Genomic DNA, 25,429 nt, shown 5'->3' with positions numbered 1-25,429 from the left:
GAGGAGAGCTCTGTGAAACATTTATAAGGGAACGTCGTATCATAGAAAACCTGCATTGTGTGAGATTTCAGGCAACTCTGAGGTTTGTGAACATCTCTGAGAAGTTTGCACATCAGCATGCAAGGTTCAGGCAAACTTTCAGCGGTGTATAAGAAGGTTCCCCATCACCCAGCAAGTTTGTAGGCAACCTCAGTCCCCAGTGGACCTCTTTCAAGCAACATGCAAATAAGTTTCTCTCTACCTCTTGGCCATCCCCAGTGGAGAGAGGGTTTCAAACATAGCTATCAAGCTGTTTTCTTGCAGAAGGATAGAAATGGAAATCCTGAAGTGTGTCCATGCTGACTAACTTTTGGCACCTGACGATTGATGAAGGGAGACAATCTCTCTTCAGGGGTAATCTGAAGCAGTAACCATTAACAACACAAACAGCTTAAGGAGACAAATCTCCTGAGTAACTATGTGGCTAAATTTGGGTAGTGTTAATACCTCACACTATGTTTCAGACTTCTTTCCCCACAGGAATAGTGATAAATAAACTTCTGCCCCCTGTTCCTCGTGGAGGTGACATGAAATGTTAAAATACTAGGTGGGGGGGGTGGCAGAGAATGGGAGAGAGCTGTGAGTTAATTAACTGGCACGTCTCTGAGAGCTGTGCCTGGAGGCCACTGCCAGGACTGGCAACAGAGCACTGTACAAACACATAGGGAGAAATAGCCGTCAGCCCAAAGAGTCTGCCATCCAAATAGACAAGAAAGATGAGAAGAATAGAGAAACATGGAAGGGTATGCTATTTCTGAGATTTGCTTCACTCGTCTAATCCCATAACCAATAAATCCCGAGGAAAAAAACCCAACCAACCGTTTCATTCAGCCAGAGCCTTCAGCAGATACCCTTCAGTGCAACCTTCCAAAATTTTTTCCAACAGCCAGCAGGCAGCAAGCTCTTTTAATGAGAGGATGTTGACTACCTCTTATATGTTTCTAAGTTCCCAGACTCTACAATTATCAGTTAGCCTGGCAGAGATTGTAATTCTGACATCAGTGCTACCACTGATTACCATTTCACAGGTAGCAAAGAAGCCTAAATTGCCAATAATAGTTGTGAAAGAGTTACTGAATGAAGAGTAGAAGGCAGGCAGAGAGATGCAGTGAGGAATTATACAAGCTATAAATTGCCTAATTTTATCATTTTACATATTCCTTTTCTGCTAAAAGTGGGATATTATACAAAACAGGCCAAAATGAGATATCCAAATTGACTTAATCTGTGGTAAAATAGTAGGTGCACCGGAATTAATAGTACAGTAATCAAAATAAAACATCTTAAAAGAAAAAATACAAATTAAAAGGCTTTTAGCTTTTGAGAAAGGGAATCCCATTGTATAATTAGATCATGAACTAAGGCCTTTCACCGCTGCAAATTCATACTGTGCACTATTTAAGTGCCACCTCTTGATTCTTCTACTGCAGCTTCTAATAGCAAACCCTGTTCTGCTTTTCTTTGTGCAAACCCAATCACATCACATCAAATTATACAACTAATTAACACAAACTCCTTAAAAAATTGCATATTATTTTGGCAAGCCAAATTAACGTCAGTCCCCTGAAACCATGTTTAGTAATTCCCACTGACTGTAGTAACGCCTACTACTGAGAGAAGGGCTAATCAACTACAGGCTCTCCTGCTGATGAGCTGAACCAAGTAACCAGATGTTTCTGCCTTCTAGGCTAATGAAAATGTCATGCATGTTTTTCTCTCCACCTAGATGAAGAACTAATTCCACCATGGCCATGGTCTAGGTAGCTCTCGTTTGTCCGGTTCTGCATCCGACAGGTCTTGCTAGTTAATCCGAGGGGGGCAGGTCCAGCTTTCCTAAAGGCTCCTACCCTGGTTTGAACCCGCTAACCCAGCCGGCAGGGGCAGCCCGCTGCTGGGGCTTCCTCATGGAGGCTGTGGAGGGCAAAGGGAAAGTCGATGAACCTCACTGCGGAAAAAAATATTTCCCTCGTATTGTATATAAAAGCTGGGCAAAGTATGTGTTTTTGTGTATTGGTAAGAGGTCCCATTGGCATTAAATTACTTAATGAGATGTCTATTGCAATTAAAAGAGGCATAACATTTATATTAACATTTTAAAGCTTGCTTATTTCAGGAGTGTCAGTTTACATGAGTCTAAATAGGCAATAATGAACATGATGAAGTATTCCATATTAAAACTGAGTACTGTGTAACTGTCTAGTAAAATCTTAATATTAAACTATACTGTATTACAGGGCAGTATAAAAGCTTCACATTTAAATTTATCCCATCTTGAATCTCAAATAATGGATTACGATTAAATATGAATACAAATGAAAAAAATGCATTTGCATGTAATCTTACAAAATACATTTACATGATACATTTGTTTAAAAAGCTTACAGTATACTTTGATGGATGATACAGTCATTTTCAGAAACAGTAAACCATAATTTAAAGATACTGTGTAATTATTTAACAGCACTATTTTCTGAGTTCAGCTGACTTGTACCTCTCAGGCTAGATGCTAGTGCTAGATTAAAAAACAGCGTATCATCAGTAGCTCCTACTGTCCCAGATGCTTACCTGGTGCACCAAAAAGATATGTGGTACATTTAAAATGCTACTTAAGGAGGAAGGGAATGAGGTCTACTCAAACAGCCTTCGTTTGAGAAATGCAGTGAATGTGTTAATCTCAGACCCCACCCCCAGCAGCTAAGTATATTCTTTATTTTGTTTTTCAATAAATCTGCAGTAGTATATATAGACTGTAAGCAGAAGTTAGTCTTTTTATATTTTAAATTTCCTTAACATGCTCATTGCTGTATTAACATCTGTTCTGAAACTCCCACCACCACAGCAAGGAGGCATCAATTAACATCAGTTTGGAAGTGACAGATATTCAGTCAAGGAGGAATAAAACTCTACAGCAATTTTTGCCAGCAAAATCTCATCATGTGTGCAAAGATGCAGTCTACTGGTAGCACCAGTTCGATATTTGAGGGGATGGATCGCTGAAAGAATGAGGTTTGCCTCTCATGAAAGGAGACATGCATGAGCCCTTCATTCCAAATTCAAAGATAAGGCCACTGAACTGAGAGTGACCTGGCTCTGGTCCCAGAAAGTTGTGTTTCACTGGATTTAGTTTCTACAGCAGAAAAATCTTACAGTATGAGAGGCAGTCTTTCAGACAACTAGACTCACTTGCCAGTGAAAGAAATACTGGAATATTGAAATTTACCCAGGACACTGTGGGTTGTTAGAGCAGACCATGGACTACCCGACACCCGGTCATCCTGTACCAGTGTGCAAGCCAGTAGTTACTAAAGAGTGGAGGTTTCTGGCTGGATTCCAGCACTGGCTCCAAGAACAGTGGGGTTGAAAAATCCTGCTATTTGATCATCGAAAAGGTACAGTGTTGTGCAAAGATCCATGTCCAAGAAGTGAGAGAACAGCCTTGGGCCATCTTGGCAACTGTACAGTTCTTCCAGTGGTTTCCTTTGCTTTTGCATGCTAGGACTTTACAAACTAGAGTATCATTGAGAAATTAGTGGAAAATGAAGAGTGAAAAATAATGTATGCACTGTTAGTATATTGTCTTCTTGAAAAACAAGAAATAAACTCTTAAAAAGCAAAAAGAGAGAGAGATAAAGGAGTGAAACTAAAAAAAAAGTGAGTTTTTTTGGAAGACAAATGAATATTTGAGTTGGAAACTAATTAGAGGTTTTAGGAGTATTGAAATTTTCAGTGAAAACATTTCCCTTTCAAAAAGGAAACTGCTGGTCTTCTTTCAGTAAGGAAAAGGTTACTTTCATAAAGTATTTTCTATTGATCTTATCAACATCTCTGTGATGGAATGACAAGAATTGAACAAACGTTGCTGAACTGTGAAGAACTTTGGCTTAGGTCCAATAATTTTGGGGCCAAGAGCAGCTGTCATGAAGAGTGAGGGACTTTTATAGGAGAGCCAATGGTTGCATGAAATACACTAATAATAGTTATTCCAGTGGTGAAGGCAATTTTTCAATATGAAAGAAAGATTCAGAGTAAAAGAAAAAAACCCATATATATATATATATATACACACACACAGATAGAGAGTGAGAAAGAGGAACAGTCTAATATTATGAGACAGTTTTGGAAACAGGGGAAATTAAATATGTATTTGGAGAGGGTATAATTGAATATTCTTCATTGTCTAGTGGATTCCACAAAATGAAGGAGATTTTGTTTCCTTATGGAAGCATTTCCCTATACACTGGCTTGTGCCAAAAAGGAAGAGAGAAAAATCACTTTGAATGGTTCAAATTAAAAGCAATAATCCTGGACAAAAGGCTGCCATGAAAATCACAGGATCACACCAACATAACTTTGACCCATGCACTTTTTAGTCAGCAAAGTGTCATTGGAGCCTCACGCATCCTGGTCTGCATCTCTTGATTTTCATTTTGTGTCAGGTTGGAGAAGGAATAACAAAATTTGGTCCTAAACACATCCATGAGAGCCAGGTTTATCCTGGCACAGATGTGTTCTGAATAAAACCTTCAATTACCACAGTATGTAACAGTCATGTGAACACGTTCCCATGGGGCTTTTCTGGAGAAAAACCACAGGGGTGATCCATCTGCTGCAGAAATGGGAATGAAATCAAACTTCTGAGCTATAGGTGTTCGTTCACCTGTTGCTAGCTTCTCTCTGACCAACTTTCTATCATTCCTGTATTCACCAGTTTCATAAACTTTTCTTTGAGGCTACTTGCCTGGGCAGTAAAAATAGATAAAGGCCTATTCACATCAAAAATTATATAGAGGAAGGACAACAGCTGAGAAAAACAGTTCTTGGAGAAAGAGCAAAATGATCTAGGATATCTGTTACATCCTGAAAAGTCTCGCAAGTTTATCTATCATGCTGAATGTCTTCTAGCATGAAGGAATCCTGCGGCATTCGGGATCACAGGAATGTTAAGTTGTATCACACTGGAAGTCCATTTGGTCCACTGTCCTGTGAACAGTGATCAAAGCCACACACTTCAAAGGAAGGTGCAATGAAGTATGAACAAGACACTTACGGAAATACCCAGCTTTTGATTCTTCTTTCTTATTCCAGACAACAAATGAATGGCTTATGCTATGTAGCTAGAGAATTTCTGCCCCTTCTAGCTTTTAAATTTTATTTTTTTTTAGTATCATTATGTACTTCTTTTTATATACAAAATTCTTTCCATTGCATTTCAATAAAATTGAGATAAAGTGTAATCTTTTTGCATGAATTTCTCCCCATTTTATCAATATGGTGTGATTAACTTTCCGTATTCATATTCACCTATCTTAGTGGATAAAATACACTTTTTGGCAGTCTAGTAGCCTTTGAAAGACTTAGGTGAACAAGTTATAACAATCTGTTCAAAGAATTTTGTCCCCTTTGCTCTTTGCAAAGCAAAAGCTTCAAAGGTCAGTTCAGATAGACTTTGCACGCTGCAGAGGTGTCCATGATTTAAACTCATGGATACACTTCTCATGCAGGCAAATTTTAGCATATGAGCAGCTTTTAAGATGTATTTGCTGTGTATGTATGTTTATTCCTTAATAATCGAGCACGATGATGAAGACTCTGCTGGAAAAGGTAGTTGCTAAGAAGGGATCATCAGTACCCTGAGAGAGTCAGGAAGGATTTTGACAGACTTGAAATGACACAGTAGCTTTTCTCCAGCTATTCCAAGGTTAATAAGCTGTGTTGGATTTCTTCAAGGAGGAAGAAAAATCTTTCTGCTTTGGACACACAAGCTCTGCTAAACTTTTTGGAGGAAAATATTTCTTCTGTGCTCGCACTGCAGCTGAGGACAAACAAAGAAATAATACTTCCCTGACAAAGCCTTCAGACCGTCTTTCTGGAGAATTCTTATTTGATTGCAAGAATACAAGAAAGTCCAAGTATTAAATGCACCTGAATTTAAAAATAATTTTCAATTTCATTTGTGTGGATGGCATTGACAGACATATAGTGGTTTTCCTACATGGGGATGAGACTGAATAGTGTCCTGACTTGTGCACCGCTGGAATATTGACTGGGATAAGGTTTGCTAGAGGTTTGCAAATTTTTAAAAAGGAGAAATCTGTAATCAGACAGTGATTACTGATTTTTTTATGTCCTATGTTTGGGGCTTGAAAAAGAGCTATATTCACTCCTTTGAGTTTAGCAGATGTATCAAGTGTGAACAAGGGCACAAATCAAAAGCCATGGAAGAAGTCAGATTTTGGACTGGGGAGTATACCATAAAATAATAACAAAGGGAATTGAAAAGCCACTGAAATAAAAGACTGTGATCCAGTTTAGGTCCACACATGGTAATGCATTATTGAGCAGTTATTTCTCCCAGTTAATCATTAAATGCACTCCTACACTCTTAAAAACTAATGTGAGGAACACTTTTTGGACAGAGAAGAAAAATACACACAATGGATATTTGAGTAAGAAGCATGCGAATCAACAAAATAACAGCTCTCTGTTCTGTATAGCTCTATATTCCTTTACAACTAGGTTGTTTCATTACTAATTCCAGAGCATTAGTATGTATTGTGTTATTCTGTACAGCTTGTTGTACAGAAACAATTCAATAAATGAAAAGTCTGAATTCTAAGTATTATTATTATTTTTGTTCAGATTTGCTTTGTGGTGCAAGATTCTTTTGATTGCTTCAGACCTACAACAATCCCCTGTTGTTTATCATAAATAACAAGTTGCTTTGTTTCTCGGGGCTTGCAAGTTTCATTTTCTTGTTGCTATAATTTCTATTCATTTTTAACATGAACACATTTTCCTACAGAAGTGGTCTTATATCTAACTGTACCTTGTGATTTGTTGGCTGTGAAAAGCATTCTAGTTGATGAGAAAAGGGTGAAAATCATTCCACCCCCTCACCAGAGTGAGCTGAACTTTCTAAGGATATATTTTTGTCCCTTTTTGAAAGGGGATAGGTAATGCCCTCATTTCTGACTGCCCACTTGCCAGACATCTTTCTATATTGAATTCAGAAACAAGTTAGCAGTGGTGCCATTAACTTTATTTCCCACAGAATTCTTACTGTATCAACTTGATCCAGCACTGCCACAAAGGAATATTGTCTTTTTACAGAAAGCGCTATTTGAAACAGCATAGTTGGTGTTGATTTGCCCACGATCACCAGTTCTGCAAAGTCTTTGAAAACTGTACAGTCTTTCTTCTGAACGGATCTTTTCTATTATTGGTGAGGAGAGGGAATTATGGCCTCCATGATAATAAATTATCTCATACTTATATCTATCTTTCTTCCCTACTGAAAGCTTTGCATATTTTCCATGCTGAAGGTTGAATAACAGGGCTGTCTCACACCAATACTGTAATTTTTAACTGTGGTCTTTTAGCCACCTTTTTCACAATCAGAGCCCTTTAGAGCCCATAGTCAGGGATTCACTGGTTTTATGAAAACAGACAGGCTGGATCATGCTGCCTGTCTGTCCTCTCTGCCACTCTGCACTAACACAAGAGAGTACACATAATTTACTTCAATGAACTCCTACTCCCACAGTTTCCCAGTGTCCCCCCTGCAATCTTTAACAAATATGTGATCAGTCACTTTGGCCTTCATGCAACTGGGAAAAATGTGCCAAGAGATACTGTAAGATGACCAGAGCTTGTCTTGCTGTCTAACAAACTGATAAATCTGCATAACCAATTTATACAGTTTTTCTAACTGTACAGGAAAATGAGGTACAGCTAATAGCATGCCTCTGATAAGATTCGATTGACATTTTAACTGCTGAAGACCCATTTTAAACCTGCAGAATATAAATCTGCTGGGGGCAGGGGAGCTGCAGTGTTATATCTGCCATTTCTTGTGGTTGGGGATCCCTCTTCCACAACCACAGGGGCAGCTGCCTCCAACAGGCGAGGGGCAAATCCATCAAATAACTGAGTGTTTCCTATTAAAGGCACACAGTTTCTTCAGGAGCTCCAAGGAAGCACTCAGCATTTCACACGTCATAGCAAACACTCCCACCACATCTCCAGATCGTCTTTGCCCAGATCATATTCTTGTATTTCTTTTATTTTTTGGAGCATCTGTACTCTTTTAGTTTTTTTTCCCTACAGGACAAATTTATTTTAGTCTCTGCCACATTATGAACATGCAAGCAAGCAAGGAAACACTACAGGTCTTCTTGTGTACTCAGCAATGCCCATTTCCTTGACCATGTCCCTTTGAACCACGTATAAGGGCTGTCTGGGATTCCTCTTCTTCCAAATCTTTCTTCAGCACTTCCTGATCCATCAGTCTTCACTGGCACGCCTCTCAACAAAATCTGTCAGGCATCCTTCCTGCTTCCAGAGCAGAATTCATTCATGTCTAACTTCACATGCCCATTTTCTTTTCTTTCGTTTTCTATGCTCTTTCTCCTTTGAGCTGTTTTAAGACTCTAATATCTCTTCATTATATGGTCTCTTAGATCCCCCGACACTCCCTCCATCTTGTGAGTGAAGACCCCCTGACTCTTTTCCTGATTCCCTTCTCTCTTTTCCACCTTTTTTTTCTTACCTTTGGATAATTTTGTCTGCAAAGATAAATGTAGCTCTCAGTTCTGTTTTGGGCCATATAGATATCTGTTTTTGCCAAATCTGCCTTATATCCGAGCAAACCCCTCACCTTTATGGGATAACGTATCCTTGTCGATGTCCAGCCATGAGCTCAAGTTCAGCAAAGCCAGAGCAGAACAGCCAAACGTCCCTTAACCTTTTTTCCTGTCCGTTAGCGCACGTAATGCTTATTGTCGTTGGTGACTTACACCTATTCCTGATCTCTCACATCCAGGCTATATCTGAATTTTGCTGACTCTCTGCAATGCATGGCTAAGACGCATCCTTGTCTCTGTCTCCATCACTTACCTACAACTCGCCTTAACTTTTATCTGGAGAACTGCATTTTTTTTCCTTTCAAGCACTGACAGCTGCTGTTGTTTCCTGCTTATGTCCATTGAAATGACAACACCAATAACCATTTTCCAAGCTCATGGGATCATTGCCTCAAGTCCCTCTACTGGGTTTCCTTTCACCGTCACATTGAACATTTTATTTCTCATCTTCTTGACCAATACTTCACAGCGTTGCTCCTGTTGGAGTCTCCAGCAGACATCCACCATCTACTGCTTAAAGATCAGATGGGATGTCAGTGGTGTCCTCCTCCTTTGAGAGATCACCCTCACCAGCAACTCTAAAAGCCACCTCATTATCTTCTTTCAAATCTTTAAATCCCTCCAACTCTCAGTAACTGCTTGGGACCTAAGGAGATCTTTGTCCTACTTACGTAGATATCTTCATCTGAGCTAGTTTTCTGTTATCGTCAGTGGAAAATAACACACATCTTATGGTGTAACTCGTCTGACTTATTTCAGGTATCTACTGCAGGGTGAGATGAATCTCACTTTACAAGTGATTATTCTTTCTTACTGACTGCCAGGGGAACACAGAAAAAACAGCTCAGATGCAGATGATTTTGCAGCTATTCCAACTAACCTACCTAGTTATGCAAGTCCTTCCCCAAGACTGTGGTGTGTTTAGGTTCCGATAACTCTAACCATCTAGCTGATAGGTTACTGGCCTATACTTTATTTCATATTGCTGGCAAGTGAAGCTACCACTATTACCTCAGTTTACTGTAACATTGGATCAGCAGACTCAGTTAATGGAACTGCCTCTAATAAATCATCAGTTATTTCTTTGATCTTGATGACTTAGGACTATTTGCAGTATAAAAATCTTAAATATATGAGCTTTAATGCACACAGAGTACTTTTACTGACTCATGAGGGCAAATGCAACACTATTAGGGAACGCTGCAAACAAGGACTGTCTTTCTGGGAGCAGCATCCCAGACAGATGTTATCAACTTGAATTTGAAACTGAATTTTTCTGTAAGAAGGAAAAAATGGTCATTAAACTGAATGGTGCACCACTTTTCCCCCTTGTGTGAAGTTAAAGAAACAAACTTTCTTCTAAGAAAAGCATATTGAATCCTAATGCTAGTTAATCCAACTTCCCCTGTTGCATACAAAAAAAATGCTATTGCCACCCACGCTTCTGTAGAATATTTTAAAAAGGATCTCTTCTCTTAAAACAAGGGACATTTCAATTCTTTGTTTCTTGACTCCCCTGCTTAAATCTGGCATGGCCCCTCATAATTTCCAGGATGTAGATCTAGCTGTCTAATGACATAAAAAAAAAAGGACCATTTAGAGAGAAATACATTAAATCCAAGTATCTTTTCCTTTGGACAAACCATATCTTTAAATCAACTTGTGAAGAAGTTACAACCTCTTTCCTGCATCATATGCAATAAGATCATAGCTTCATATTAAATTATTTTTTCCAACAAGCATGATACCCAGTCATGAGCTTAAAACCTGCAGTCCTGAATTACCTGTTCTTTTCCTAAACTTTTTCTCTTTCCCAGCTTCTTTAAGTAGGCCATATTTTTTTTCCAGTCCTGCTAGATTTCAGGAGCTACCATTGACATTCTTTTGATGAAAAAAGGTTTTTTTTTTAATGTCTCTGGGCTTCTCTGCTTCAGTCTTTGGAGGAGGAGCTTTCAGGTCAGAAAACTCATCTTATTTAAAGTAGAAAGCTGCCACTGGACAGTGTAATTGCTGCATCTTCTTTCGTGGTGGTGGGAAGGGGTTGGCTGTGGAGCAGGGTGTACCTGTGTGCTCAGCAGTCGGCCCCTGCTTTATCTGCACTAATACTGTTGTTCTGGAAAGGCAAAAGGGAAGGAGTTCGAAAAGTTATCACAATACCTTTACAATGGGTCTTTTGTTACCCAAAAAGTAGCATGTAGACACCAGAGGATAGTAGGGATACTGTATGCTTTACTACAGCTGGTGAGACTTACTCTGCCTCTAAGAGTTTTGCTGGTTTTAGCAGCAGTCCAGGACTGTATAATTCCTCAGAAATGTGAGGTTAAGAATAGACAAATAGAAAAACAGGATGGTCAGTTACAAATAGAGTGTGTTTAGAGCTTAGCTGACATTATACATCCTTGTCCTTTTATTACATATTGCTTATGAGGCCTGAATAATATTTCAGCTATATATTGTAGCTGTTGCACAAAATTTCTGCTGCGTGGACACGTGCACAGCCCCCCCATCAGACGCATACCAAGGTAGTACCACGGTTGTTCATATCGTACAACAATCCTTGCAGAGAAGTCTGCATAGCAGAAAAATCGTGTGTCCATATTAGTGGATAGTTAAGGCTAGCTTAACTTGGATATTTTTGATGTGCTCTGAACTATGGGATATCAGACATGAGCTGCTTTGTTTTGGGTCTGTTCTAGCGCCTATGAAAACGATGTCAAAATTCCTACTAAATTAGGTGATGCACGTTCATAGGAAGAGGAAGTTGTATAGGCATTTTGCAAAAACACATCTATATGTGCATTTTACATTGTAAAATGTCACTTAAATATTCCCTACTCCATCACTTGAAGCAATTTTCTTCACAAATCTGGAGAAATTCCTCCTCATAAGTTAAAAATAAAACTGGTGTGAATTATACTTTTCTAAAGACAAAAAAAGAAGTTAAAAAGCACCCCCTTACAAGGGTGTACTTGTGCGCCTGCACGTGTGTGTGCGCATGCGTGCGTGTGTTCATATTTTTAAAAGAACTTTATTTCTATGCCTCTTTTATCTCAGCAGACTGTCCGGCGTGGGATGAAAACATTGTCATATGCACATAAGACATGGGGAAAATGCATCCAACTGGCCTGCGTTTTCTCATCTGTTACAGATTTAAGATCTTTAGCTCCACAACATTTCGCATCTCTCAAAACCTGAAAACCAGAGAGCGAGAACCGTGCACAGGAGAAAATCTCCTTTCATCACACTGGGATTATTTTTCTATCCCAGGTGCTCGAGCCTGGGCTTTCTCTTAGTCTAATTGATAACTGGCGGGCTCCTCCCCTTAACCCACTGACTTTTGTGCGTTCCCTTCCCCGGGCGACTCCTGTTTCACTGTTCTACCTCATTCACTTATGGTTGACCTGGAGCTCCTGGGTTAAGCTTCCCCACTGGTATTCAACCTTGGACCTTATTATTGTTCTACTCGTCTGACCTCCGATACACTAAATTCTAACAAGGTGATCTGAAAAAAATCACTCATTTTTTCTGTGTGGTTTCATGGCTCGTCTTTTTACCGCTCTTGGCTGATGTTCTTTTCTCTACTTCAGACCACCAAGTGCTCTGCTTTAGTTTGTCAATTTATAGTGCTGTCATGGTTTCAAATGCTGCGACCATTGTGTAGAATATACTCTCCTGACCTCTGAAGCAACTTTCTGTATTTCAATTGTTAACTCATTAGGGTTTGGAAGAACCGCTGAAAAGAGAATGGCCTTTTTCCCACAATTGCTTCCAATGAGCTGCTTGAAGAGTCATCACAATCCAGGATTAAGAGAAATCAAGACCATGCTGCTAAAAATTAGCTCCAGTTAGTTTGTGTTCTTGCCTAAAGGAAACAAACAAACCCCCTCAATCCTAAACGATACTGATGCTCTTCATCAGGTCGCCACTAAGATGTAAGAGAGCAGCATATTAATAAAACTAGTAATGAAAAGATAACCTTCTGATTTGAGTAATTCAAGTTCTTTGCCAAAGTAAGCCAAAATATAAATAAACTATGTTCTTTAACATCATTTTTATATTTCACTACTTTTACTGTCCACAGGCAATCCTTTTTTTGCACTGATCCTTTGTCTTTGGATCCTGGGCCTTCAACTGACTTCTCCCAATCAAGTTTTTCTAATAAATACCGTTTCAAATCTTCCCCTTTCAAAATGCCTTGGGAATAGAAAGGAAGAGGAATAGAGAAGTGAATGGAAAGTACCACCAGATTTTATCCTGAAGTCAGCTCCCTCTTGAGACAAGAGTGCAGTCATAACCATGTTTATTAAAAAAAACCCCATCAACTCCCTCCCTTCTTTCTTTATCATTTAAGTGGAGAAATCATCTTGCTCACTGGGCAAACAGAGAGGTGCTTCTGCCACTTAGGGGCAGATTTATAGCATTAACAAAAAGTTCATAATTTTCATACTCTGAATTTTCAGATTAATGCACAACAACTTATTTCTGACGTTTCTCGCTGTAGCAAAGACTGAGCCACCAGATTCTAAATCGTAAAAATAGCCTATGTTTTTGTCATTTTAAATAATTTAGTGTGGTTTAGGACTTAACAGTTCTAAACATCTAGTTACACTTGCACAATTTTTTTAACACAAAATGTTTTGAATGATTTTTCTATCTTTTCTCCAGCATCACAGGTGTTTAGCTCTACCACAGATTTTGATATCAACAGATAAATTTAACTTTTTGGACCTCACGGGAACTATGTTGAGCCTTTAACAAAATACTTCATTTTGAGAGGCTGCTTGGTACAGCGTTCTCCCAGGTAACACTAATCACAGCTGCACAGTTTTCTGATAACACAAAATACTTGAATCCATCCTTCGTTTTTCTGTCAGAGAATTGTAATAACAACAGCTTGCATTCTTGTAGGTCTCATCATCAAGGGTTTCAGAGTACTTTGCAAACAGTTATTTAAACTTCACAGTTTCCCAGAGGACAAGGCTGGCTGGGGTGTATCTTACTGATTTAAATTAGTGTGATATGGGAATGACTTTTTTCCTCTCAGTGCTTTAATACCTTTTTTACAGATGGGTAAATTGAGGTATTGGCTAGCAAGTGTCTTACCCAAAGCCGCAGACTGAGTCAGTACATGCGATGCAATTGGTATCTGTTATCTATTCTTCAGCCCTCTAAATCACTTGCTAATTCTTTCACCATGCTTGATGATTTAACATTTAACAGTTTTGTTCAGTATAAGTCCACTTGCTTCAAAAGACTCTTTTTTAAACTGTGTATATAAACAATATTAGCATAAGGTTTAAATAATTAAAACCCCAGAAATTAGTGACTATTTTAATAGAATTAAAATGATGGTATAAAGTGGAAGGTATATAATCATTGTGAAGTTGATACTGCCTAAAAACAATGGATGCATTTGATTGCCTATGTCAAACACCATTAGACTTTTTGCTTTAATAAAACAGTAAAGCCAATACTATACAGCAGCTTAAATCAATTTCCCTAGAAAGATATTACAGCTGCCAGATCTTCCAAAGTTGTAGAATATTTCTTTTCTGAAGAGGTAAGGAGCTCTCAAATCTTATTGTTCCATTTAAAAAATATATATTTGCATGGATGATAAAATGATATCAGAAAGCAATTTGTGTTAGTGTTTGTACAAGCAATTGCAAAAAAAAAAAGCTGGCTGATTGTGTTGCTGTGTTTCTTCTGCATCATTGTTTTTAACAGATGGTTTGCTATTACGACTGCCTTTACTTCAACAAGACTTTATAACCTTGGAAGTTTGTTTGTTTGTTTGTTTGCTTTTTTGCTTGGAGTTGTAGTGCACCATTCTTTTTTAAAAAGTTTATGTGGGTTACTTTGTCAGTGCTTTGAATCTCAGTTAAATTCTGGTCTCTTATGGTGCTGGGATAGTAAATCTGTGCTTGATCTGGACCCAAACGTATTTTGATTGTAAATAGAAAGTCTTCTTTTATGAGGATGTTCACTTCACAGCTTGAGCAGTGTAATTTTTATACAGGTCTCAGCAATCAATAAAAAAGCCACAGGAGGAATGATTTATCTTGTTGGTTACAGAGACTGTCACCGAGAGAAATTGTAAAAGATCAATTTACACAACCTGGTGTGAGAATGTTATTGATATAACACGGCTGATCAGTTTCTGGTAGTCTATGGGCAGACGACGAGGAGAGAGCCCTGCCCTCAGATAGGGCCACTCACCAAGATCTTAATAGACTCGCTGGTCCATAAAATGGACATGAAGCCAATGAAGGGCGAGATTCTGCGCACTCATGGTACGCTGGCTGGCCTGCAGGAAAATGGATTGGCTCAGCTCCGATTAGTTAGTTAGGCAGTGTCATGCATCCTCTTTTTTTTTTTTTGTTGGGTTTTTTTTCCCCCCTCCCCCCCCACTGTGAGAACTGTTCACTTGGAGGCTCACTGCCTTAATTACAAAGGGCCCTTTTAACTACAGGTCACAGGAGTTGGCTCACTTGACAGGAAATAAGGAAACAAGCTACCTTCCTGGAAAAAAAAAAAAGAAAATCAAACTTCCACTCCTCAAATTAGTTAAATGACGCTTATCAGCACTTGTTAGTTGATCCTTTGACAGTCTGTTAATTGCAGTTGGTACATTAAGTTATGTTATAACCAGCAGGACATATGATTAAAGAATAAATAAATCTATGGATATGCCACATGGCATGTGTTGGTGGAGAAAACAAAGTAAGAACAATGTCGATCTTTGCTGTAAATATTACAGCACAAAAGACATTTATAGGATATTTTCTTCCTTATTCTGTAGAATTAAATTGTATTCTAACTGAGAGGGCTTCTTTGGATCAGAAATAGCTTCTCTATAGAATGAGATTAGAAACGTTCTCATTGTATCTTCTTAATAAAAACCAATATTGGCTACTCTGTAAATATAAGCAGTCTTGCTGATATGGATGTTATACATACAGCTTTTAACATACTTTTCCTGACATATACTCTCCATTATATTCTTTTATTTACAGACAATAATTTCTCACTGTTATTACTGGAGGGAAAGAAAAGAACATTAGCAGCATTAAGAAACCCTGCGGCAGTTGTTTCTCCTTTGTAGGAAGTGACTCTACTGTATAACTGCTAACCAAATAAAGGATCCAAAGGCACATCAAGGGGAAAAAACTGTTTTCATGTGTTTAACCTGTTAATTATAGTAATCTACACTACAGTGTAAGTATTGTAACCTGGAATGGGAAACCGGTATTTGAAAGAATGAGCTAAGACAAAAATGATTAAATCCACACTTCGAATGGACGATTTTCATATGTAATTTGAGCTACACATTCTTAAGTTGTTTCATTTTCACATTTCCATACTCATCGGCACGTATCAAAGTGAAAGACTAGCTGAAATGAACATTTTCTTACCTTCATCTGCTGGAGTATTTTAAATACTTCTCAAAGACTGAAAGACGTGTTCTTCTGGACCCGTAATACGTGTTTTAAGACGTGTTTTATGCTTAATATGAAGTCAGATTTTGAAATCCTAGGCGTCCCAAAATTATTGCTTCTTTTTTATCTACAGAAGAACACATATAAATGCAATGTTACTTTCATACTCCTGAATATTCAAAGTCTCTATTAATGATCATTGTCTTTCCATGTGATAGAACTACCCAAAAGGCCTCTCACTGTGTTCATGATACATGTCCTGAGCACAGACCCCTCCTGTTCCTTCAGGTCTGAAAGTCAAATTCTTTGTTCTGAAAATGGATGGGGTGCAGGTGCTGTCCCTCTTCCTACGCCTTCCTGTGCTTAGAACAGAAAAGAAATAAAGGAAATATGACCAGAGTGAAGAAATGGAGCTTGTGAGTCTTGGGGAAAGGGGTGGGTGGGGGAAGAGGATGGAGATGGCCAGATGGGGATGATGACAGCTAGAAGGAGCCAGGGCTAGGGGAGAAAGAAAGGCTGGAGGGAACTTGCTCTTAGTATGTTCTTCACATTCTGAAATGACATGATATTACTCCACGACCACATGTGCTAGTAACCCCTCAAGCACACAAACTTCTGGAGTGAGACTAATAGCCCGGTCCAGCTGTGGGACTTGCTCCTTTTCACCCCTGGAAAGGAGAAGCTCCCACATCTGGGGATAGATACATAATGAGGTGCAAGGATGGCCACAGTGCCCCTTGCCCTTTTCCAGACCTGTCTTACTCATCCTTGATCAGGTTCCAAGCCAAATTTGGTCACAAATAGATGTTTACGCCGTGTTTTCAAGTGGCCGGTGGGCAGACGAAGAGTTGCTTTCTCTCCACAGCTGCCAGGCCGTTCACTGCCTCAGGCAGTCAGCGATCATTAGCCAGCCATGTTCTTCCCCTGCCCTTCTCATAACGAATTTGGGCTCTTCCCAGCACTCATACAAATGCCGTTCCCTGTGTCTGACGTGCTGATGCTACCTGGGCATGCTGCCACCGAGCCATCTCAAGTACGATGGTCATCTCCCTTTCTGCTTTGATTCCTTTCTTATTTCCCTTCTCTGCTTGCAGGGCTGCTTCCTAAATGTACGCCACACTCCCTGACTCGAAGGCAAACAGTTCCAGTGACTATCCCCCAAATTAGTGGCTACTCAGAATTGCAGAAAAACATATTGAGGAAGCTCCTCACCAAGATATTCCCTGATTCACTGTAGGGGCAGCTGGTGACAACACCCTGTACTCAGGTCGTTAAAGCCTTTCTATTATAGAAAATCCCTGTGACCTTTTATTTTGAGAATCTCTCACATTTCTGGTGTTTGTAGAAGGTGTTTGATATTCAGCAGAGGAAATCCCCTCGGACCCCTCTTTGTCCCATGAAATTCCATCTAGGATGCAAAGTGACAAAAATTGCCATTGCCCTTCTTTTGTTTTTATCTCCTGGGAAAACACTGGTAGGCTCCATGCTGCAGGCCAGGCTCACACTGGCACTGCCAGCACCAAGAGACACACTGGACCAGCTGAAGCCGAGAAAATGGAAAGGTAGGTGAAGAAGAGAACAAGCCTGTTGTCCTACATTATAAAAAATTCCCGAGTGAGCAGCTTCCATCCCAAACCACCCCCCTAAAATCCTTAGCTCAGGGAGTGGGAGTAAGGTAAGCCAGACCAGGCTGCTTCTTGACATCTTGTAGACTCAAGAAGTTTTTCTTGTTCACACACACACACAAAAGCACCTTTCTTCAGCTAATGAGCATCTGTACAGTTCAATTTTTGATAACTCTAGCAATAGCATCCCGTACTGCAATGCAGAAGGTTCAAGATTCACGTGTAACTTATGATGCCAGAAATAAGAAAAGGAGTGTTAAAATAATTTACAGCAGAGTTAACTTTAAATTAACTTTCCTAAGGCTGCAATAGCTAGTACTTGAGAGTTAACAAATGCCTCTGAACCCTAATTTATCCCCTGTTACATGAATGCACTCTGGTGCAAATGTGTGTTACACATGATCATACTGCATTTTCCAACCGACCCTGTCTAAATCAGTATTCAGGGTGGAGGTATTCAGGGAGTAAGAGGAGGTTAGCACATAAAACTAAAATGCTGATATTTTAGTCTTAAATGCTTGATTTTACAGTTCAAGTAATTATTTTTACCTAGCAGTTTATGAGCCCGGAGTCTCCTATGTTCTTATATTTGGAAATAACACGTGCTATCCACTAAAGTCAATCTTAGTTCATGTGTGTCATTCTTTTATTAAAAAATTACAGGATTTAAGAATTTCAGAGAACTACCTAGAACCCACGATAGCCGCACAATCCATATAATTAGTGTGGTTTGTGAATTCAGTCAGTGAAGGTGTTGCACACTCCTAATATTTTACTTCTTATGCCATGAGATCCTGCTTAGGACTTTACGGAAGAATGTTTTTTGCCCTGGAACAAAAAGCTAGAACTTGCTTCTTCACCATTTTTGCATAGACCTATACTGCTCACTGTGCTCAGGTATCAATTTTATCCAGGACTTACAATTATCAGATACTGGAGAGGACCATACACACATATCAAAGGGACCATATTCAGCTTCAACTGAAGCTTTTCATAACTAGAGTTGGGTGAAAAATAAATTTCTAGTTTAGAGGCATTCCAGGCTTTAGTTTTATACCAATTCAGAGATAAATCATTTTTTGCTTTCAGAATTTCTCATGACACAGGAATTCTGGGATTCTTTTGAACCCTCACAGGGGCTTCTGAAATGAAATATGCTCTCAGGAACTTGGCAGCTGATGAGTAAAGTTGACGTGATTCTCGCTAGCTTTACTTCAGCTCACTTCAGAATAGCAGCAGTTCAAATACTCATACACATGCCTTAGAATGTTTTTAACCTAATGTAGAAATCTTTACCTGTGCAGTATAAAGGTCCTTAGATCTATATTTGAACAAATAGACTAGCTTCTTCAGTCCTTTATTATGGTAGCTTTCTAGGGATATTACTGGTAGTACAAAAAATGCGAATTGAGTTTCTAATGACTAAATGCATTTGTAAAAGATTTCCAGCTAAGATGGTCTTCTGCAGCATGGGGAGGCACTGAGCACTGCGCCAAGCCTTATAGGAACATGCCTCCTCCTACTTGCTATTTGCTTCCAGCAGGGAAAGGGCTAAGAATGTGCTGCAAAGCTCCAGCCACGCCGACGCTCGGCAGCACGTGTCAGCGCCGCGTTAAACGGATAAACTGAGGCTCTGACGATTACCCCACCTCTTACTGCCAATTAAAAAGACATAATGTCGGAGACACTGGCACCAGGGCAGAGGCTCAGAAGCCACGCTGCTCGGAGGATCGCTCAGCCTCTCTGCAGATATAAACAGGGCAGAAATCAATTTTACTAATTGCAGTGGATACCAGGAGATCTGTATCACCACTCTTTTGGAAATGAAACGCAGGTAATGAAACCAGCTGAAATGAAGACATTACCAACTTGTGACACTTATTCATAACACACACATGAATAGAAATGTCTCAGGTGGAATTTAGGATGAACTGTCAGTAACTATCGTTTGAAATATCTGGTCTCTTTTGTTCCCCAAACAATTCCTTTTCCTATGGCAAAGGCAGTTGCCAAAGTGAATTCACATTCTGATGCAACATGTGCACCCGTGTTTGTATGCTACTTCTGTTGCACGGTATTGCTGGTGAGTTTGAGTGGGATTTACCTGACTGAAGGTAAACTTGGTTTAGGTGTTTCCATTAGGACAAAGTGCATTATACCCCAGAATTGTCTTCTTCCTTCCAGCCAGGAGCCAAAGTTAATGAGGTGTAGAAGGCTGCATCTGTGCTACCTCAAAACCAGAGTAGTAGTGTCCACCTGGGTGCTCTTTAAGGGCTTATGCTTCACCAGTAGTACAAACAGTGAGGATGGTGATGGTATATGGTCTTGGTGCTGGTGATGTAACTCCTGGCAGTAATGTTCTGCTGCTAATGCAGATAAGTTATGGCATTTTTGTCCCCATGTTTCCTTGTTTCCAGTTTATACGTATTTTTTGAAACTCACTGAGGTTTAAATATCTTTTATTTAGAGAGCTTGTTAGATTTCGACACTAACATTTATGCCTTTCTGATCAAAATGATCTAACCTAGAAAGTGGAGGCTTTTTGGTCAGACTATAGGGTTTGGGGGTGTTTTTAATCTTGTTGTTTTAAGTTCATTTCTCTTTGGAAAGAGTCTTTTCCCAACACACTTGGCTGTACATAGCCAGAGTTTACAAGGTGCACTAAAATTGAAATATCAGAGAGAACTGTTGAAATGACATGCTTGTGAAATGTGTGCAATTATCTGCTATTAACTCATCTGGAATCCTGTGATGAGCAAACTGTGATTTTCAGTGTGTCATTACATTGTTGCATCAATGGGTTGTTCAACAGCTCAATTTAAAAAATACTCAAGAAATAATCATTACAAGAGGTAATCCTTCCCATTTGATTCACATAAATCTGTTCCAATGTTAGTCTGACATGATCATGGATCTCATGAGGTTTCAATGCTTTGTTTGCATTTGCTTTACAGTATTTACTGCTGATTTTGTTGTTGGGTGTTTTATTTTTGATAAGACATCTTGGATTCTGTTTTCTAATTATGTAGAGAAGCATGAGGGATAATGTTACCATTTCTGATTTCTTGCTTTAAGCTACAGTAACACAGTGGTGTTCTTCACACAGTGTGAAAGTAAAGTGGTTATTTTGTTATTATGGTGCTACAATATTTTTATCCTCCAGATAATTTTGCCTTTTCTGGTGGCTGTTCAGCTGGCGTTACCCCATTCTGGCATTGAAAAGGTAGATCTGTTTTGTGTTTTTCATTTGCAATTAATAAAATTGGTGTGGAAAATAGTCAGCAGTATTCTGGAATTGATCATTTTACTGTGGCTTTCTTGTTTTGTTACTCAATAGACAGGTGCTCTGGGAAATCTGTCCTGCAGAAGAAAGTATCAAGCATGTTAAATATGCAAATATACTCAACAATTTCTGTTCTTAACAATATCACTTTCCTTCCACTGTTTTTCACCTTTTCAAAAAGGATTCTGTAAAATGGTTTCCAAATTTCACCGTGGCCAGACACTACCTATTTGAACTTGATTGGCTTTTGTCCTACATGCATTCAGCAAGATCTGCTTATTGACAAAAATAATTGCAAGATTCCTTTTTTTCCAACAGAGTGTATTTCCACTGCCTTGTGACTTGGGAGCTTTTGCTGTTGGGCAATCAGTTTGTAGAAGTTCGTACTCATGTTTTAGGTTCTACATAAACTTAAGAATTTTTCAGTGTTCTTGCTTACATGGTGATTTTTCTTCTAGCTAATCACTCGGGGTAACTGTAATGATTGTGCTTTGCATATGTTGGTTCCTTCCTCTGTAACCAGTGTAAGCATCCAATTGTTTTGGCCAGAAACAGACTATATTTCAGTGTGTCAGATGACAAAAAGCATGAAGAGGCTTCTAGCAGGTGAATAAGTGCTGGTGCATATGCGTGGGAAGATACTGCTAGCAATTGTTAGGGATGAGGAATTAGCCAGCAGTAGTTTGTGTGATGCAGTAGGTGGGAAGAATCAGCCTGCTGAAGTATGAGAAAGGCAGTGGAATGGGATCAGCCAGCAGTTGTCTATGTGCTGGAGGTTATGATAAGGTGGGTGGAAGAGAGAAGAATAAGAATGGGGGAAGAACTAAAAAAAAAAAGAAAAAAAAGAAAAAAAAAGGTGGGGATGAAGAAAAGAAAAGGAAAAAACCCAAGGAATGAAAAAGAGCAGAAGTGGACATACTACACAAAATGCCTGTAGCATCAGGCCACAGTCAAAGAAAAGACAGAGTAAGGTGATCACCTACATTTCTAGGAGATTGAGTGCAACTGGATGAAAACTGCAGGACAAAGTGTGCTAGTAGATGACATTGAATAGTACACTTCAATAATGAAACCATGTTTTTGTGTCAGAGCACGTGTTGAGTTGTGAGACGGTGTCTGAGATAAATGATGAACAGCCTACATTGATTTGGCGCAAACAGAACATTAGACATGAGGTGAAGAGTACCAACAGGATTAAATGACAAAATAAAAACAAAACAAAAACAACAAAAAAAAAAAAAAGAGAAGAAATTTTCCAATGCAAAATGTCACATCCTTCCAAGACATTCCTGCACAAGGTAAACACCATGAAATACTCCAGGATGTCACCATTTTGAACATTGGCGGCTCCTCACTCATTTCCCATGTGAACCCTGAGCGCACAGTAAATACAAAGAGGCCCAGTTCACTCACCCAAGTGGACCAAGTGACCATGAAGATGTGTGCTAAGTGTGTTTATTTGGGAAGAGTGGCTGTAAAATCACAGCCTAGCTTCCTGCGTGTCATCTTTCTTGTCCAAGAAGGCAATCCCTTCACAACGTAAATTACCAAGGGTTGGCCTCCCCCTGTGCGTGCTAATGGGGTGTAGGTGCAACTGTTTGAAGAACAGCTCTAACATAATGAAATAATGCAGGTGTTTGAATTGCTAAAGTACTCACGGAGGAGCTGCACCTGCCAAGAATAGGCAGAAGTACACAAACACATTATTTGTGGTTGCATGAATGGATACCTGGTAGAGATTCTTTTAATAATTTACCAATGAGTCTGTGCAACAAAGTGTCTTACACTGGGAATAGCAACGGAGCATGAAATGGCCAAAAGAAATAACTGGCTGCTCAAGAAAGGCTACTTGGCTAGGGAAGAACTATCTGCTTCTATCAGTTTGTTGCTGTGCCCTCTTCACAGATTGTGTAAAAGGGAGATTGTTGGGGAATTGTCCAGTTTTCAAAAAATTCAGCTAATCTGTAATTTCAAAAGTCCCAATGCGACATTCACCATGAAATTCAGGAGCAGGAACTCGGCTTGCCAGATCCATCTACTGCCCCAGTGTCTCTCTGTGCTCACCAGTATATCCCAGGGAATCATACTTTGGTCTTACTGACAATGGGGGAGAGAGGCTGAATTGTTGTAGAGAATGTGAGAAAATACATAAATTTTATCCTCTAGGGTGTTTGTTCTCATTCAGCCCAGGCTACCGGTGAAGGAAGGTTGTTTTTGTTGAATGATGGCCATTCAGTAGTTCATAGGAAGTCAGTCTGGTAGTCTCAGATGAATGTGTGGAAATGGATGTGCACCACAAAGAATGTGGGTTTTACTTCTCAGAAGTAACTCCCGAAGGGACGTGGACCAGCAGCAACCTCTTCAAATACTAGCAGGGATCCCTGCAGGTCCGAGGTTCAGCGGGCAGCACGAAATGCCTTGTTGCCTGCAAGTATTGGCTTCATGTACAAATGGCTCCTTAAATATTTGAGTATGGGATGTTATTCTGTCTTTTTGTCTTCATAAGCATTAAATACGTTTCTTCTCCCTCACCCCCGTTCATTTTCCTCTTGTGAAACAGCAGTGTGGTGAAGTTAGGTATGTTTTGGCAGTCCCAGTAGAATTGGTGCCCTCATTCATAAGCTGTGATTACTGTCCTGGGGAAATGAGACCAACTTACAGTTGTGGACATAAAGATCTGGTAACAGCAACTGAAGCAAAGTTTAAGAAATGCATTTAAAAAAAAAAAGTAATAGGAGTTTTTTATTTAGCTCTCGGCTTTGAAAGCAGTAGAATGAAACAGCTCCATTTGAAAACAAAAACTGCATAATGATGTTTCTATCTCAAAATAAATCTTACGTTAATAAGGACCACTAGTAGTGTAGTTAGAGAGGCCAAAACATTCTAACCTCTGTGGTTAAAAAAAATAAAAATTAAAACAACAAGAGAATTTAAAGTTCTTTTTGGAAAGAAAAGAGAAGAAGGAGCAGGAGGAGGAGGGGGAGAAACAAAAGAGAAACTCTGTCTTTCAGTTCCAATAGTTCTTGATGTTTAAAATCTCTGAAGTTTTCTTATGTGTTATGAAAAGCTACAAATTTATCTTTTGCCATTTTCCCAAGGGAAGCTGACCCAAATCCACCAGCAGCAGTTGAAAAGGTTTTTCCAAGCTTTATCAAATGGCCCCAACAGAGACCAGCTTAAAATTAAAAGCTTCCCCTACCAGAGGGAATATATGTGACTTTAATAACTGAAATGTGTTTTTACTTTCTATTACAGGGGTCAAAAGGTTTCTAAACAAACCAAATTTATCAATTATTTAGAGCTGATTTCTTCTGAAGTGGTATTTCTAAGATATTATTTGGTGGATAAATTCAATGTTCTAAGGCCAGCAGCAGCATTTTATTCATAACAAATTTCTCCTAAACTGAATTTGCTGGGGCAACTTAATTTTCACTATCGTGTTTGCACTGTAGAAATATCAACTGAAGTGTTATAGGGCCTAACTAGTGGGCTTTTCAAAGAGAAATTCCATATAAGCATGCTTATTCAGCACCACCCTGCTTGCCATTTATTGCTTAAGAAATGAACTGGTACATTGTGTCTGCAGTAGAATTTCTTTAGCTGCTGAAATATCCTTAAAAACCACAAGGCACCTTTAAAGTCAGGAAACAATATCTTAAACTACATTGTCACACTTGCAGCAAAAGAAAATAAGATAACTGTCAGAAGTTTTGTTAAAGACATTTTAAAATGCAAGACCCATGCATGCGCGCACATAGATGCACATATTTTCTTAGCTTTCTCTGAGAAGCGAACACTTTATTTAGGTTGTTGTGGAAGGGAATTAACAGTAAATTTAGAAAGAGACCATTCTTAATACCTAATAGGGTCCACTGACCATGTAAATACTCTGTTTGTTATACATTAGCTAAACATACATTGGGTTTCTGCCTAAAGTCTGCCATTTGGTGCAGGCAGAAGACGTTACAGAACAGTTCATAAATTCATGTGGAGCCCTGTTAAATGAAACCAACCATCCAAGAGCTGACATTTTGCCATCTTTAAAATAGCTGCCTCTCTTGCAGTAAAACTTCAGGTCTATTTACGCAAGAAAATATGAAGTACTAATGCAATCAAGGTGTTATGGAGGCTTTTTTTTTTTTTTAGAGAAAGAATCTGACTATTAATAAACAAAAATGCCTTGAATAGGTTCTTCTTATTTATACCTGGAAAAAAAAAATTCTTTCTAAAAACTCACATTAAGGAAGAGTGAAAGCATCATTTCTGACCACTGAAAATGGTCCCTTTTTCTTAGCAATACATGCTTTCAGAAATATGAATTATTACTACAAATGAAGAACAAACAGGTGAAAGCTCTTCCTCTCTCTTCTGCCTCCCTTTGCCCTTGGGGCAAGAGAATTC

This window comes from Haliaeetus albicilla, chromosome 25 (genome assembly GCF_947461875.1).
Source record: "Haliaeetus albicilla chromosome 25, bHalAlb1.1, whole genome shotgun sequence".
NCBI lineage: Eukaryota > Metazoa > Chordata > Aves > Accipitriformes > Accipitridae > Haliaeetus > Haliaeetus albicilla.
The sequence above is the reverse complement of the archived record's forward strand: the minus strand, read 5'-3'. Positions refer to the sequence as shown.